Source organism: Nerophis lumbriciformis, linkage group LG02 (assembly GCF_033978685.3).
Source record: "Nerophis lumbriciformis linkage group LG02, RoL_Nlum_v2.1, whole genome shotgun sequence".
Lineage (NCBI taxonomy): Eukaryota > Metazoa > Chordata > Actinopteri > Syngnathiformes > Syngnathidae > Nerophis > Nerophis lumbriciformis.
In genome coordinates, this window is record NC_084549.2 from 64,952,501 (window position 1) to 64,970,000 (window position 17,500).

Genomic DNA, 17,500 nt, shown 5'->3' on the forward strand with positions numbered 1-17,500 from the left:
CAACAAATGCGTGAGCAAATTGTTGAACAGTTTAAGAAAACCCTTTCTCAACCAGCTATTGCAAGGAATTTAGGGATTTCACCATCGACGATCCATAATATCATCAAAGGGTTCAGAGAATCTGGAGAAATCACTGCACGTAAGCAGCTAAGCCCGTGACCTTCGATCCCTCAGGCTGTACTGCATCAACAAGCGACATCAGTGTGTAAAGGATATCACCACATGGGCTCAGGAACACTTCAGAAACCCACTGTCAGTAACTACAGTTGGTCGCTACATCTGTAAGTGCAAGTTAAAACTCTCCTATGCAAGGCGAAAACCGTTTATCAACAACGCTGTCTGCTTCGCTCGGCCTGAGCTCATCTAAGATGGACTGATCCAAAGTGGAAAAGTGTTCTGTGGTCTGACGAGTCCACATTTCAAATTGTTTTTGGAAACTGTGGACGTCGTGTCCTCCGGACCAAAGAGGAAAAGAACCACCCGGATTGTTATAGGCGCAAAGTTGAAAATCCAGCATCTGTGATGGTATGGGAGTGTATTAGTGCCCAAGACATGGGTAACTTACACATCTGTGAAGGCGCCATTAATGCTGAAAGGTACATACAGGTTTTGGAGCAACATATGTTGCCATCCAAGCAACGTTACCATGGACGCCCCTGCTTATTTCAGCAAGACAATGCCAAGCCACGTGTTACATCAACATGGCTTCATAGTAAAAGAGTGCGGGTACTAGACTGGCCTGCCTGTAGTCCAGACCTGTCTCCCATTGAAAATGTGTGGCGCATTATGAAGCCTAAAATACCACAACGGAGACCCCCGGACTGTTGAACAACTTAAGCTGTACATCAAGCAAGAATGGGAAAGAATTCCACCTGAGAAGCTTAAAAAATGTGTCTCCTCAGTTCCCAAACGTTTACTGAGTGTTGTTAAAAGGAAAGGCCATGTAACACAGTGGTGAACATGCCCTTTCCCAACTACTTTGGCACGTGTTGTAGCCATGAAATTCTAAGTTAATTATTATTTGCAAAAAAAAATAAAGTTTATGAGTTTGAACATCAAATATGTTGTCTTTGTAGTGCATTCAATTGAATATGGGTTGAAAAGGATTTGAAAATCATTGCATTCCGTTTATATTTACATCTAACACAATTTCCCAACTCGTATGGAAACGGGGTTTGTATATGTGTATGTATGTATGTGAATGTATATGTGTATGTATGTACATACTGTATATATATATATATATATATATATATATATGTGTATGTATATATACGTATGTATGTATGTGTGTGTATATATATATATATATGTATATGTATGTATGTATATTTGTACATGTAGTTACTTTGTATGCAGTCGGCTTTCGGCCCCCGGCCAAATTTCTTAACCTTAATGCGGCCCCCCAGTCAAAAAGTCTGGACCCCCTTTATCCATAGTGTGGTGTAGAATGAAATGTTGCAGTTGAGACGGTCCACTCGACATAAAAGTAGGACTCATGATGAAGAATCCAGTCTGTATACATTTATGACTGCAATTATGGATGAGCGAGCATCTTTCCAAGGAAATGTGCATGTGATTGATGGCTAACAAAATAGCTTGTGACATTTTAGCCCGTAAACGCAGCCTGGATCCATTTAGGGTTTGAAGTTTGGGAACGGCTGCTTTTTAGACGTTCAAAAACTTCCCGCTCGCTATTCTCCCTTCTTCTCGCCTGCATTTGAAGGATTAGAACGCGCCGCGCTCTGAAATCGTCTCGTTGGCCTGCCAGCCTGTGATAAGCACTCCCAGGATCGATTAGATCTACCTTTTTTTTTTTTCCCCTTAATCTATTCGACTCCGGCAGGCTCGAGCAAAGGAGACGCGACTCTGCTGCAGCGTCACCAGAGGGCGGACCTTGTTTTATTCTTTGTTTTCCCACCTAAGATCATATAACGTCCGCCTTTTACAAGTCCTCGCCGCAGGCGCACGCCCTTCCAGTTCGTTTTGGGTGAAGGACGAATGGCGGCAAAAAAGAAAATGGCCTCCTTTCAGTCGTCACTTTCACTCAGGCTGCGAGTGAGGGAGGAGGCAGGTTTAAAGGGGAACATTATCACAATTTCAGAATGGTTAAAACCATTAAAAATCAGTTAAATTTTACCCATCACTCAATATCCCTAAAAAAAAGCTTCAAAGTGCCTGATTGTAACCATCGTTATATACACCCGTCCATTTTCCTGTGACGTCACATAGTGAAGCCAACACAAACAAACATGGCGGAAAGAACAGCAAGCTATAGCGACATTAGCTCGGATTCAGACTCGGATTTCAGCGGCTTAAGCGATTCAACAGATTACGCATGTATTGAAACGGATGGTTGTAGTGTGGAGGCAGGTAGCTAAAACGAAATTGAAGAAGAAACTGAAGCTATTGAGCCATATCGGTTTGAACCGTATGCAAGCGAAACCGACGAAAACGACACGACAGCCAGCGACACGGGAGAAAGCGAGGACGAATTTGGCGATCGCCTTCTAACCAACGATTGGTATGTTTTTGTTTGGCATTAAAGGAAACTAACAACTATGAACTAGGTTTACAGCATATGAAATACATTTGGCAACAACATGCACTTTGAGAGTGCAGACAGCCCAATTTTCATCAATTAATATATTCTGTAGACATACCCTCATCCGCTAAATTTTGCTGAAAGCCGATCCGTCCAGTTTAAGGGACGGTGTGAGCAAGACATCTGCGGGAACAAACTGTCGCCATTGCTTGCCATGCTACCGAGGTCCTTTGTCCCTGAATTGCTCACACACTCCGGCAGATTCAATGGGGGTCTGGCGGCAGATTTCTTTGACTTTATCGTTGGAAATGCATCTGCTTTGAGTGTCGCAGGATATCCACACATTCTTGCCATCTCTGTCGTGGCATAGCTTTCGTCGGTAAAGTGTGCGGAACAAACGTCCAATTTCTTGCCACTTTCGCATCTTTGGGCCACTGGTGCAACTTGAATCCGTCCCTGTTCGTGTTGTTACACCCTCCGACAACACACCGACGAGGCATGATGTCTCCAAGGTACGGAAAACAGTCGAAAAAAACGGAAAATAACAGAGCTTATTGGACTCGGTGTTTGAGAGAATGGCGGATTGCTTCCCGATGTGACGTCACAACCCGAGAGTGAATATTAGAAAGGCGTTTAATTCGCCAAAATTCACCCATTTAGAGTTCGGAAATCGGTTAAAAAAATATATGGTCTTTTTTCTGCAACATCAAGGTATATATTGACGCTTACATAGGTCTGGTGATAATGTTCCCCTTTAACGGAATGCTAAACGGGCTGGTGGCCCGACGCGTCAACGTCACTTCACAGGCCTTCTGGTTGAACATGTTTAGAACCAGCAGAGGGGTAAAAATGGCGGGGCGCACCTTTAGCTCGTTACTGGCGTCACGTCCAATGAGGCTCCTCGCCGCTCGCTGACTGCCTGAGAAGAGAAGAAGAAGAAGAAAAAGAGGGCATTAACCTTTTTAGCGTCCATCAACACGTCAGTGCTTCTTTGCTGTGGGCCGTGTGGGCTGTAATTAGGGCTGGGCGATATGGCCTTTTTTTAAATTTAAAATGATGCTACATATTAGCAGTAATGCTACTTTTTGTAGCAACGCTTTTGCCCCACACTTGACAAATTACAGTTGTCTGTTGGACATATTCCCGCTTGAAGCCAAACCACCGCCAGACAATGGACCTTGTGCTGTTTTTCTTGGGAATTAATTCTTCCTTGATTTGTTACCAGATTCGCACCTTCTTTCTCTCGTATTACCACTCGCACCACAGCTTACGTCACCCATGCTGCTACCTCTCTGCTCCAGGAGGGTGTATACGTATGTGACGTATGTAAGAAGGTGCGCTTGTTTTATGTCTCTGTGAGAAGCAGAGACAACAAAGAGTGATACAAGCCTGCAGTGTAATGCCCGCAGCTAAAAGCAACTGCGTGAGAACGTCCATCCATCCATCTTCTTCCGCTTATCCGAGGTCGGGTCGCGGGGGCAGCAGCCTAAGCAGGGAAGCCCAGACTTCCCTTTCCCCAGCCACTTCGTCCAGCTCTTCCTGTGGGACCCCGAGGCGTTCCCAGGCCAGCCGGGAGACACAGTCTTCCCAACGTGTCCTGGGTCTTCCCCGCGGCCTCTTACCGGTCGGACGTGCCCTAAACACCTCCCTAGGGAGGCGTTCGGGTGGCATCCTAACCAGATGCCCGAACCACCTCATCTGGCTCCTCTCGATGTGGAGGAGCAGCGGCTTTACTTTGAGCTCCTCCCGGATGGCAGAGCTTCTCACCCTATCTCTAAGGGAGAGCCCCGCCACCCGGCGGAGGAAACTCATTTCGGCCGCTTGTACCCGTGATCTTGTCCTTTCGGTCATAACCCAAAGCTCATGACCATAGGTGAGGATGGGAACGTAGATCGACCGGTAAATTGAGAGCTTTGCCTTCCGGCTCAGCTCCTTCTTCACCACAACGGATCGATACAGCGTCCGCATTACTGAAGACGCCGCACTGATCCGCCTGTCGATCTCACGATCCACTCTTCCCTCACTCGTGAACAAGACTCCGAGGTACTTGAACTCCTCCACTTGGGGCAAGATCTCCTCCCCAACCCGGAGATGGCACTCCACCCTTTTCCGGGCGAGAACCATGGACTCGGACTTGGAGGTGCTGATTCTCATCCCAGTCGCTTCACACTCAGCTGCGAACCGATCCAGTGAGAGCTGAAGATCCTGGCCAGATGAAGCCATCAGGACCACATCATCTGCAAAAAGCAGAGACCTAATCCTGCAGCCAACAAACCAGATCCCCTCAACGCCTTGACTGCGCCTAGAAATTCTGTCCATAAAAGTTATGAACAGAATCGGTGACAAAGGGCAGCCTTGGCGGAGTCCAACCCTCACTGGAAACGTGTCCGACTTACTACCGGCAATGCGGACCAAGCTCTGGCATTGATCATACAGGGAGCGGACTGCCACAATCAGACAGTCCGATACCCCGTACTCTCTGAGCACTCCCCACAGGACTTCCCGAGGGACACGGTCGAATGCCTTCTCCAAGTCCACAAAACACATGTAGACTGGTTGGGCAAACTCCCATGCACCCTCAAGGACCCTGCCGAGAGTATAGAGCTGGTCCACAGTTCCACGACCAGGACGAAAACCACACTGTTCCTCCTGAATCCGAGGTTCGACTATCCGGCGTAGCCTCCTCTCCAGTACACCTGAATAGACCTTACCGGGAAGGCTGGGGAGTGTGATCCCACGATAGTTAGAACACACCCTCCGGTTCCCCTTCTTAAAGAGAGGAACCACCACCCCGGTCTGCCAATCCAGTGGTACCACCCCCGATGTCCACGCGATGCTGCAGAGTCTTGTCAACCAAGACAGCCCTACAGCATCCAGAGCCTTAAGGAACTCCGGGCGGATCTCATCCACCCCCGGGGCCTTGCCACCGAGGAGCTTTTTAACTACCTCAGCAACCTCAGCCTCAGAAATAGGAGAGCCCACCACAGACTCCCCAGGCACTGCTTCCTCATAGGAAGACGTGTTGGTGGGATTGAGGAGGTCTTCGAAGTATTCCCTCCACCGATCCACAACATCCGCAGTCGAGGTCAGCAGAACACCATCCTCGCCATACACGGTGTTGATAGTGCACTGCTTCCCCTTCCTGAGGCGGCGGATGGTGGTCCAGAATTGCTTCGAAGCCGCCCGGAAGTCTTTTTCCATGGCCTCACCGAACACCTCCCATGTCCGAGTTTTTGCCTCTGTGACCGCTGAAGCCGCACACCGCTTGGCCTGTCGGTACTTGTCCGCTGCCTCAGGAGTCCTATGAGCCAAAAGAACCCGATAGGACTCCTTCTTCAGCTTGACGGCATCCCTCACCGCCGGTGTCCACCAACGGGTTCTAGGATTACCGTGAGAACGTATACTGGAATATCACGATATAGTCATTTTCTATATCGCACAGAGACAAACCCGCGATATATTGAGTATATCGATATATCGCCCAGACCTAGCTGTAATGCACTTTTCCACCACCGGTGGCAGTAATGACAATATCAAACAAACAGAAGAAGTCTGGAGCTAAAGTCATAGAAGTTTCTTAAGTGCAAAAATTATGACTAAAGTGGTGAATCAGTATTTTCATTTACCGTATTATTAAGCCGCAACCACTATATTTTAGAAGGAAAAAAATGTTTTCCCTCATATTAACCGCACTATAAGCCACAGATATATGTTGGAAAATTAATTATTTACACAGAAATATTTTGTAAATATTTACATACTTTAATTGTTTCCAAACAGTGTCTGTAACAAGGCAATAAAACGGCTGATCAAACAAAACAGAAGTCATCGTCATGGACCCACTAGCTGCGCAAGCTAGCTCTCCAATCAGCTAAACAGACTCAATAACAATAACAAACAATACAAAAAGAATGGCGTGGTAAGTTAATAATACTAACAGACACTCGTAAACGTGTTTGCATATGAGCTAATGCTAACGACGCTAGCTTCATTACAATACGATAGCACGTAAAAATGGTTTAGTAAGTAAGAATTGTTTTAGTTATATTGTAAAAGTTACAAGCGTTGCTTGGAGCGATGGATGAAGAATTCATACGAGTAGAAACGCTATGGACGGCTTGAAGACGTAGCGGCGCTTGTACTTCCGGTTTAAAGCTTTAAACAGCAGCAAACACTTGCAGGCCCTTGTGAAATTAGTTGTTAACACATAAATATTTTGTAAATTTTATTTACATACCTTATTTGTTTCTAAAATGTGTCTGTAACGCGGCAGTAAAACGGCCGAGCAAACAAAACAGAAGTCATCGTCATGGACCCACTAGCTGCGAAAGCTAGCTCTCCAATCAGCTAAACAGACTCAATAACTCCACGGTTTACAAAACAAACAATACAAAAAGAATGCCGTGGTAAGTTAATAATACAAACAGACACTCGTAAACGTGTTAGCATATGAGCTAATGCTAACAACGCCAGTTTCGTTACGTTACAACGGCACGTACAAATATGCGTGAAAACACTCTTACAGACATCACACATAGAACGATTTAGTGAGTAAGAATAGTTTTAGTTGTATTGAAAAACACACAAACGTCGCTCGGAGTGATGATTGAAGAATCCATTCAAGTAAAAGTGCAATGGACGGTGAGAAGACCGAACGGCACTTGTACTTCCGGTTAAAAGCTGAGTCTAAACTGATGGGCAATGCAGCCCCTGCAGGCGCTATAGCACAAACAATATCAATCAAATTCAGTTTATTTGCTTGTTTTTTTGTCGTCAGCAAAAAAAAAAAGCCATAAATTAGCCGCACCGTTTTATTAGCCAAAGGGTTCAAAGCGTAGGCAATAAGTAGCGGCTTATAGTCTGTAATTTACGCTTATTTACATTTTAGTAAATAAACATATATATTATTTTTATTACTTCAATTAAAATGTCTATTTTAGCACTTCATAATTGCATATACATGTATTTTTTATGTCTCTTCTGCAGTATATTTATTATTTTTGTAATCAGTCTGACGTAAGCCTTGATAATCTTTGTGATGAACACATGCTTTAATATCATTCGACAAAACTAAGTAGGTTAGATATAATGATTGAATTTGATTCAAATCAGGAGTAAGGTTACAAATTTATTGTTAATATTTGAGTGGATCCCGTGCCCCTCTGTAGTGGAAAATCTATAAATACCAGCGGCTGTCCTCTCTCGTGAGGCCTGCCACTAATCATTTGTGACAATAAGTAAATAATTCAAGTTAATTTGCTAAGTAGGGGCTGAGGGCGCGGCGTTTAGAGACTTTTCAACTGTGTTTACATCGCTGTCGGGACGCGCGTGTCAAAGCAAAGCGCGCCGCCTTTTCACGCTCGACTGGAGCCGCCAAGATGCAACACAAACATGTTTTATTATTCATGCGCTCAAAATTCACCAGCCTGCTCCCGACTAGTGTCGTTTCAACCAGTTTTAATTCTTGCCGCTCCTTTTCCGACACACTTTATAGTGGCGGCCCGCAGTGGACTCCACACCTGCTGATGAACACATGATAATGGGACTGTCTTCGTACAGGAGACGGAATTTTTTTTTTTTGTATTTTTAAACAGATTTCTTAGGGGTCTCCTGACCCGATATTGATATCAGATATCAAGTCAAGATATCGATTTGATATCAGCATAGAAATAAGTATCGGTTTGAAGGATGGAAGTTGATGCAAAATGTATAACAGCCGGTTCACATCAAAATGTTCTCCAATAAGCCCACAATTTCTTCTTTTACTTAAGTCATTTCCAAAAGGTTAACATACAAATTAATTTTTTTCCGAAATGTGCATACAGTTATGATATATTTTACATATTTACGTTTTTTCATCACATGTCCGAAAAGGAGTAGGAGGAAGCAGATCTTATTTAATCCCACCCCTTTTCCACTTCATAACAATTAATAAACCCATGTGTTCGTTTCCTGTGTTCAATTTAGAGCACAATTCAAATCAATGAATAATAAATACAAAATATATATATATATATATATTATAATTTTATATATATTATATATATATATGTGTGTGTGTGTATATATACGTGTATATATACGAGTGTGTGTGTATATATATATATATATATATATATATATATATATATATATATATATATATACATATATGTGTGTTTGTTTATATATATGTGTGTGTGTATATGTATATATATATATATATATATACATATATATATGTGTGTATATCTTTGTGTATATATATATATATATATATATACATACACACACACACACACACACACACACACACATATATATATATATATATATATATATATATATATATATATATATATATAATATATATATATATATATATATATATATATATATATATATATATAATTTATAAGGAACTATGTCTTGTAGTCTAACACAGATAACAGAAATGGGAAAACTTGTTTTAGGGATAAAATTGTACATATTTATTGATAATATTTCTGTCATACAGTTCATAGTTGAGATGATAGTAAATAAATAGAATGTAGGTCAATATTATATGTAAATAAGTATAGGTAAGCACGCCGACTCCACTTAAGTTATGAAATGAGTATGATTTTTTTTGTATGAAAGATGCATGGGTTGTTTTTATTAATGGTAGTTTTACCTTGACTGTAAATATTGTTTATTAAAACATAAAGCAATGTTAAAGGATAATACATCATATAATTGAGTGAAAATATGGAATAAAGTTTAAAAAAAATGTTTCAGTTGTATTCATGCCGGCTTGCAATTAGCGCACTCGCTGGCTTCTCCGGTAAACATTTAGCATCACCAGTCCGTAGGGACGGGTACCGTTCACATTTGAACCGATACGGTACCGATTCCCGGGCCAAACTGGATACTCCGACGGGCCGCAGTTGGGACACCCCTGGTCTAGAAAGCCTCTTTGTGTGTACCTAATGAACTGACCCGTGAATGTAGCCAATAGGAGACGAGCCTCGTCCCAGGCGAGGGTTCATTTTCAAGTACTGTTCCCGCCTTAGTCCTCAGCGACGCGGCCAGACGCCCTCCAGCGAGCAGCTTAACCTCTAAGCGGCCGCGACCGAGCGCCTCCGCCGGGACGCGGCGAGCGAGAACGTGTGACTTGTTCAAACACGGGCTGGAGGCTGGCAGTAAACGCACAGAGTCGCCTCAAACGCCGTCATGTAATCGGCGTCCACGCCTAAATAAACACGCTGAAACCTCCCAGATCTGCCGAGCGCCGTCCGCCTCGCCGCTTTTGTCCTCCTCGGTGATGGAGTTGACCGCCGCCTGGGAGTGACGCCGCGCTAAATAGATTTTCGCCCCGGCGCCATGTTGCCAAAAGCGCCCGGGTGAACGCTGTCAATACCATAAAGCGCCGCGTGGATTAAAAAGCGTGTATTGATCGCCGGCTGCCACTGCTTGTGCGGCGATCATGTTTGATTGCCAACACGTTTGATATTGATTCATTTCCGTGCGTTCCTGCCACAAATACATTTATTTTCAAGTCCGCCCAGCTTTGAATGAGCTGAGGGTTGTGCTCATGTTGTTTAAAGCAACAATACGTCATAATCACAGCAGCTTCAAGGCCATTGTGAAGAAACCTTGGCCAGGAATGAAGACAATGCCAGCTTGGGTTGTCATTATGAACTTATAGCGCCTCATTTAACCTACTTTTCCTACGCTTTGTACCCTGCGGCTTATAAAAACACTGTGGCTAATTTATGGATTTTTCTTCACTAACCGCCATAATGTTTTGTATTCAACAAATAGCTTTCAACACCAACAGAGACACTGAACAGGTGTGTTATAATTTGTGCTATGGCGCCACCTTTTGGATGAGTTCGCTTACTGCTGGTGCTGGGGGTTGAAAATATACTTCTTGTTTTGTACTTCCGTCCACAGTGTTTCTACTCGAAATTACTCTTCATTCATCACTCCAAGCAACGGTCGTAAAGTTTTACGTATATATCTGTGGCTTAAGGTCCGGTGCCTTGAACCAGAAGTATATCCCGTTTCATTATTTGTCCATAGCGTTTCTACTCGAAATGATTCTTCATAACTCCAAGACAACAACAAATAGTTTTCATCGGAAAGGTGCATTATTGTTTGTACTATGGCTTCACCTTTTGGACGAGTTCACTCACAGCAGGTGCTTCTTTAGTCCTTTGAACCGACGGTACAACCGTCCATAGCGTTTCTGCTCAAAAAGATTCTTCATAACTCCAAGACAACAAATAGTTTTAATCGAAAACCGACAGACACTGAAAAGGTGCGTTATTGTTTGTACTATGGCGCCATCTTTTGGACAAGTTCCCTCATAGCAGGTGCTGCTTTTGTCGTATGAACCGGCGGTACAACTGTCCATAGCGTTTCTGCTCAAAAGGATTCTTCATAACTTTAAGACAACTAGTAGTTTACATCAAAAACCGCCAGACACTGAAAAGGTGTGTTATTATTTGTACTATAGCGCCATCTTTTGGATAAGTTCACTCACAGCAGGTGCTGCTTTTGTCCTTTGAACCGGCGGTACAACCGTCCATAGCGTTTGTACTCGAAATTACTCTTCGTTCATAATTTTAAGCAACATTCGTAAGTTTTACGTATATGTGTATATATATATATATATATATATATATATATATATATATATATATATATATTAGGGTCCGGTGCGACTAATATATGTATAAAATATTTGTTTAAAAAATGTAGTGGGTGTGGCTTAAATACCGGTGTGCTGAAAAGCTCGGAAATGACGGTAACCGTTAATGATATTGTTAAGTTTGCTTGCCTGGCGCTTGATTCTTTGCAATGGAGCGAGAAGAGAAAGTGAAAATGAAAAAATTGTGGTATAAAAGAGGAAAAGTCACCGCGATTGTTTTTGGATTTTTTTCCCAAGGTGGTCTGTAAACGATGCTCACCCTTTAGAGCACAGCTGCAAAACCTGCAGACAATAGTTCTTCTCTGGTTTCTTTGTTTACATTTTCACTTTGCACTATTTCCTCACTCCTTATGGAGCGTTTCTGACATACTCCTTATATCTTAGAGCTTATTGCTAAGTGTATATGTGTATATATATATGTATGTATATATACAGATATGTATATACTCTATGTATGAATGTTTGTGTATACATGTATACATGGGTATATGTGTATGTGTATATATGTCTATGAATGTATGTGTAATATTGTATATATGTATTTGTATATATATAATATGTGTGTATGAATATATAAATGTGTATACATGTGTGTGTAAAAATTTGCATGTGTGTATATGTATGTGTATATGTATACAGTATATACGTGTGTGTGTGTATATATATTCCCATGTGTGCGTGTATACATACATGTGTGTGTGTGTGTGTGTGTATATATATATATATATATATATATATATATATATATATATACGTATATATGTATGTATATATATATATGCATTTATATATATATATATGCATATATATATATATATATATATATATATATATATATATATATATACATATATATATATATATATATATATATATACGGTGTAATTTTTACAATTTTGTTTACATTGTTTTCCATGCTTGTGTTGACATTACATTTCCAATTGAAATTGGAATCATTTTTTTCTCCTGCTCCTTATTTTCCACAGGTCATAAAACATATCAATAATTATCGTGATACAGTTTTCAGCCCTAGTGAAAAGCACACGTCCCACCTCCAAACCGCAGTGACATTATATTCCTTACAGCCGCTTTTTAAAGCTCAGTGTCAAGATGTGAGTCATGTGACCCAGCAGCTCTGAGAAGATGACACCATCATTTTCACCATCATCTCTCTGCTTAGCAACGCCACACTTCTAGTAATGCTTTTTCTAATCTGTGCAGATGTCTGAACCACACACACACACACACTTACACACACACACACACTTGGACAGCTTGAACCCTCGCCCATGAGTGTCGTGGCTGTCATTAGCTAAAAGGCCCCAGGCTGGAGCGAGACCAGAATAATTATTCTGATTATAGTCCTCCAACTGAGCTCTATCCAAACACATTACGCTCCCCCGGATTAAAATCTGCTGCTTCCAAAAGGAGACGCTGGGATTTATGACATGAGCGCAGCCAATTGAGGCCTCAGCCTGAAGGCGGCTGTTTGCTTTGGACCCCCCCAGATAAAGTGTGAGGGGTTTGAGCTTCGCATTGAACTCTCGTGGCGGCCGTTAAAAAGGTGCTTCTCTCGCTGGAACTTCTTCAAACCAGCCTCTCAAGAATGTCCACAACGTTTGACCTTGTTGATGGATGAAGTGAAAGTGAAAGTCACCATGCACAGTCCAATACCAACAGCTGAATAATGTCCACTTAAAGATGCTTCAAAACCCTCAGCTGAGTGTCACTCGCCCCCCGAAATATGTACCAGACTATAATCCGCCTACCTTTTTTTCCCCCCCACGCTTTATACCCTGCGGCTTATAAAACGGTGCGGCGAGGTAATGTTTTTTTCCGCGCTGACGGCAGTAATGCAAATAGTTTTCATAAAACATGCAGTACAGGCCGAAAGTTTGGACACACCTTCTCATTCAATTATTTTATTTTCATGACTATTACTGTCACTGAAGGCATCAAAACTATGTGGAGTTATGTATAGAGATGTCCGATAATGGCTTGTTTGCCGATAATGTCCAATTCTTAATTACCGATTCCGATATCAACCGATACCGATATATATACAGTCGTGGAATTAACATATTTATATGCCTAATTTTGTTGTGATGCCCCGCTGGATGCATTAAACAATGTAACAAGGTTTTCCAAAATAAATCAACTCAAGTTATGGAAAAAAATGCCAACATGGCACTGCCATATTTATTATTGAAGTCACAAAGTGCATTATTTTTTTTTTAACATGCCTCAAAACAGCAGCTTGGAATTTTGGGACATGCTCTCTCTGAACGCGTGTGCATGTTTTTCCTGCAAACGGAATCTGGTGGCGCTGCTGTGTCAGCAACTTTGTCACGGACCCACCGGGTTCCTAAATGGTCTTGTTTTTGGTTCAATTGGAAGCAGGAAAATAACTTGTAACACTCGGGAGTTTTATACTCTGCCAGGCTTCAGATCAATGACGCAAGCAGAAAGAGACGGCAGATTTGAGGGTCAGCACAATGAACAGCTGGCTTGCACACACACACACACACACACACACACACACACACACACACACACACACACACACACACACACACACACACACACACACACACACACACACACACACACACACACACACACACATTTGTGTATTTATTACCTTCTTGAGACCTCCGAAAAATGCCTTCCTCTTCAGGACCACACTTTCTAGATATATAAAGAAGTGTATTTACAACATTATTAATATATACATACTATGCAAATATAAAAAAGCTTGTTGTGAAAAAAATTGTTGGAATTTCACAAGGAAAAGGTCACAATTTCACAAGAAATACGTAGAATTTTGGCAGTATCATAATAAAAGTTGTCATTTTACTCAACATCAGTCAAAATTTTACAGGAAAAACTGAACATTTGTACAATATTATGATAAAAGTTGGAATTTTACTCTAACAGTCGCAATTTCACAAGAAAAGCTTAAAATGTTGGCATTTTATGAAAAGAGTCGTAATTTTACCCGACAAAAGTCACAATTTTATAAGAAAACTTAAACATTTTGGCAATAGTATAATAATAATCGGAATTCTACTTGGGAAAATGATGACAAAAGTCAACATTTTACTCAAAAAATTTCACTATTTTACAAGGATAACAGAAAAATTGGCAATGTTGTGATACAAGTCTGAACTTTGCCTTAGAAAGTAAGAATTTTACGAGAAAATATTGCAATATTACAGAAACAGAAAGAATATGAGAAAAGTCGACACATTGTGAGAAAAAGACTGCTTTTAGTTATTTTTTTGGGGGGGCTGGAAGGGATTTTTTGTTTGTAATTGGTTTTGAATCTTCATTATTTACTTTGTTATTACAGTTTGTCTCTATATACATATTTAATTTATTTTGTTTATTAATTTTGGCCAAAGGGGGCGCATTTCAATTTCTTACACACTTGTTATTACATATGTTGGCCAGAGGGGGAGCACTTCAAATTTTTACACCATCCATGCTTGTCCCTTTCGCACACTTGTTATTTAATTTGTTGACCAGAGGGTGCTATTTGATGCAATGGTTTTCCGTATTGGGACCATGGTTTATGTCCTAACTTGTTCACACCTCCTCATAAGGAAGGTACTTTTCCTTGTTGATGTCTCAAGAAGGGTGGAAATACAAGAACACACACACACACACATGTTCTTGTATTTTTTTACCTTCTTGAGACGTCCGAAAAATGCCTACCTCTTTAGGACCACCCTTTCTAGTTATATAAAGAAGTGTATTTACAACATTATTAATATATACATACAATGCAAATATAAAAAAGCTTGTTGTGAAAAAATGAGTCGGAATTTCACAAGAAAAAGGTCACATTTTCACAAGAAATACGTATAATTTTGGCAGTGTTATAATAAAAGTCGTCATTTTACTCAACGGCGGTCAACATTTTACAAGAAAAACTGAACATTTGTGTGATATTATGATAAAAGTTGGAATTTTACTCAATAACAGTCGCAATTTCACAAGAAAAGCTTAAAATGTTGGCATTTTATGAAAAGAGTCGTAATTTTACCCGACAAAAGTCACAATTTTATAAGAAAACTTAAAAATTTTGGCAATAGTATAATAATAATCGGAATTCTACTTGGGAAAATTGTGACAAAAGTCAACATTTTACTCAACAAATGTCACTATTTTACAAGGATAACAGAAAAATTGGCAATGTTGTGATAAAAGTCTGAACTTTGCCTTAGAAAGTAAGAATTTTACGAGAAAATATTGCAATAATACAGAAACAGAAACAATATGAGAAATTGTTTGAAAAAGACTGCTTTTAGTTTTTTTTGGGGGGGGGGGCGGAAAGTATTTTTTGTTTGTAATTGGTTTTAAATCTTCATTATTTACTTTGTTATTACAGTATGACTCTATATACATATTTAATTTATTTTGTTTATTAATTTTCGCCAAAGGGGGCGCATTTAAATGTCTTACACACACTTGTTATTACATATGTTGGCCAGAGGGGGAGCACTTCAAATTTTTACACCATCCATGCATCCATTTTCTACAGCTTGTCCCTTTCGCACACTTGTTATTTAATTTGTTGACCAGAGGGTGCTATTTGATGCAACGGTTTTCCGTATTGGGACCATGGTTTATATCCTAACTTGTTCACACCTCCTCATATGGAAGGTATTTTTCCTTGTTGATGTCTCAAGAAGGGTGGAAATACAAGAACACACACACATTCTTGTATTTTTTACCTTCTTGAGACCTCCGAAAAATGCCTACCTTTTTAGGACCACCCTTTCTAGATATATAAAGTAGTGTATTTACAACATTATTAATATATACATACTATGCAAATATAAAAAAGCTTGTTGTGAAAAAAATTGTTGGAATTTCACAAGGAAAAGGTCACAATTTCACAAGAAATACGTAGAATTTTGGCAGTATCACAATAAAAGTCGTCATTTTACTCAACGTCAGTCAAAATTTTACAAGAAAAACTAAGCATTTGTGCGATATTATGACAAAAGTTGGAAATTTAGTCAATAACAAGAAAAGCTTAAAATGTTGGCAATTTTATGAAAAGAGTCGTAATTTTACTCGACAAAAGTCACAATTTCATAAGAAAACTTTAAAATTTTGGCAATAGTATAATAATAATCGGAATTTTACTTGGGAAAATTATGATAAAAGTCGTAAAATGTCACTATTTTACAAGGACAACAAAAAAAATGTGCAATATTGTGATAAAAGTCTGAACTTTATATCACAAATGTCAGCATTTTGCCTTAAAAAGTAAGAATTTTACGAGAAAATATTGCAATATTACAGAAACAGAAATATTATGAGAAATTGTTCCCAAATTTATAATAAAAAAGGCGACACATTGTGAGAATAAGACTGCTTTCAGTTATTTATTTATTTTTGCACATTTTTGTTTGTAATTGGTTTTTAATCGTCATTATTTACTTCAAGTTCATACAGTATGTCTCCATAAACATATTTAATTTATTTTGTTTTGTCATTTTGGCCAAAGGGGGCGCATTTAAATTTCTTACACACACTTGTTATTACATATGTTAGCCAGAGGGGGAGCTCTTCAAATTTTTACACACACTTGTTATTTCATATGTTGACCAGAGGGGGAGCACTTTTAAAAGCGACACACAGTCAATTTGAAAAATCCCTCTTTTTTGGGACCACCCTCATTTTGATAGATTTCACCACCAGGGGGTGCTAATGAGACATTCTATATTAGATGCAATGCTTTTCTGTATTGGGACCATGATTTATGTCATCACTTGTTCACACCTCCTCATATGGAAGCTACTTTTCCTTCTTGATGTCTCAAGAAAGGTGGAAATACAAGAACACACACACACACACACACACACACACACACACACACACACACACACACACACACACACACACACAGCATCATAACATGACATGTTATTATTAGTCTCATATTGTCCTCCATCACTATCTAAGGGAACATCCTCTTCCTCCTCACCTGACTCACTGCCTGCTCCAAAATAAATAAAAAGCTCACATGATCTGAAGTGGTTAGTAGCTATTATTCATCCTCAGACGTCCTGCTGCCCACATTACCAACCCTCCTACACTCGCTCCAGACAATTCTGTCTCTTTTAACTTCCCGATGTAAGATAAAACAGACTGCGGTGGATTTTTTAGATAAGGTGAGTGGTTAGATAAGTGGTAAGAGAATTGTTTTCTTCTAAAACCCACATGCCATATCTTTTGAAAATGAAGACTCTTGGCTCTCTAGACGT

General features: G+C 40.3%; 1 protein-coding gene across 1 annotated transcript in view; it reads right to left on the reverse strand.

Annotated features, from left to right (window-relative positions):
* The window catches only part of cdh11 (cadherin 11, type 2, OB-cadherin (osteoblast)), a 172,977-nt gene that overhangs the window by 85,190 nt on the left and 70,287 nt on the right, over positions 1 to 17,500 (reverse strand). The window contains exon 2 of the mRNA XM_061966574.2: positions 3,409 to 3,464. The gene's annotated coding sequence lies outside the window, so the exon portion shown is untranslated. The remainder of the gene's footprint in view (positions 1 to 3,408; positions 3,465 to 17,500) is intronic.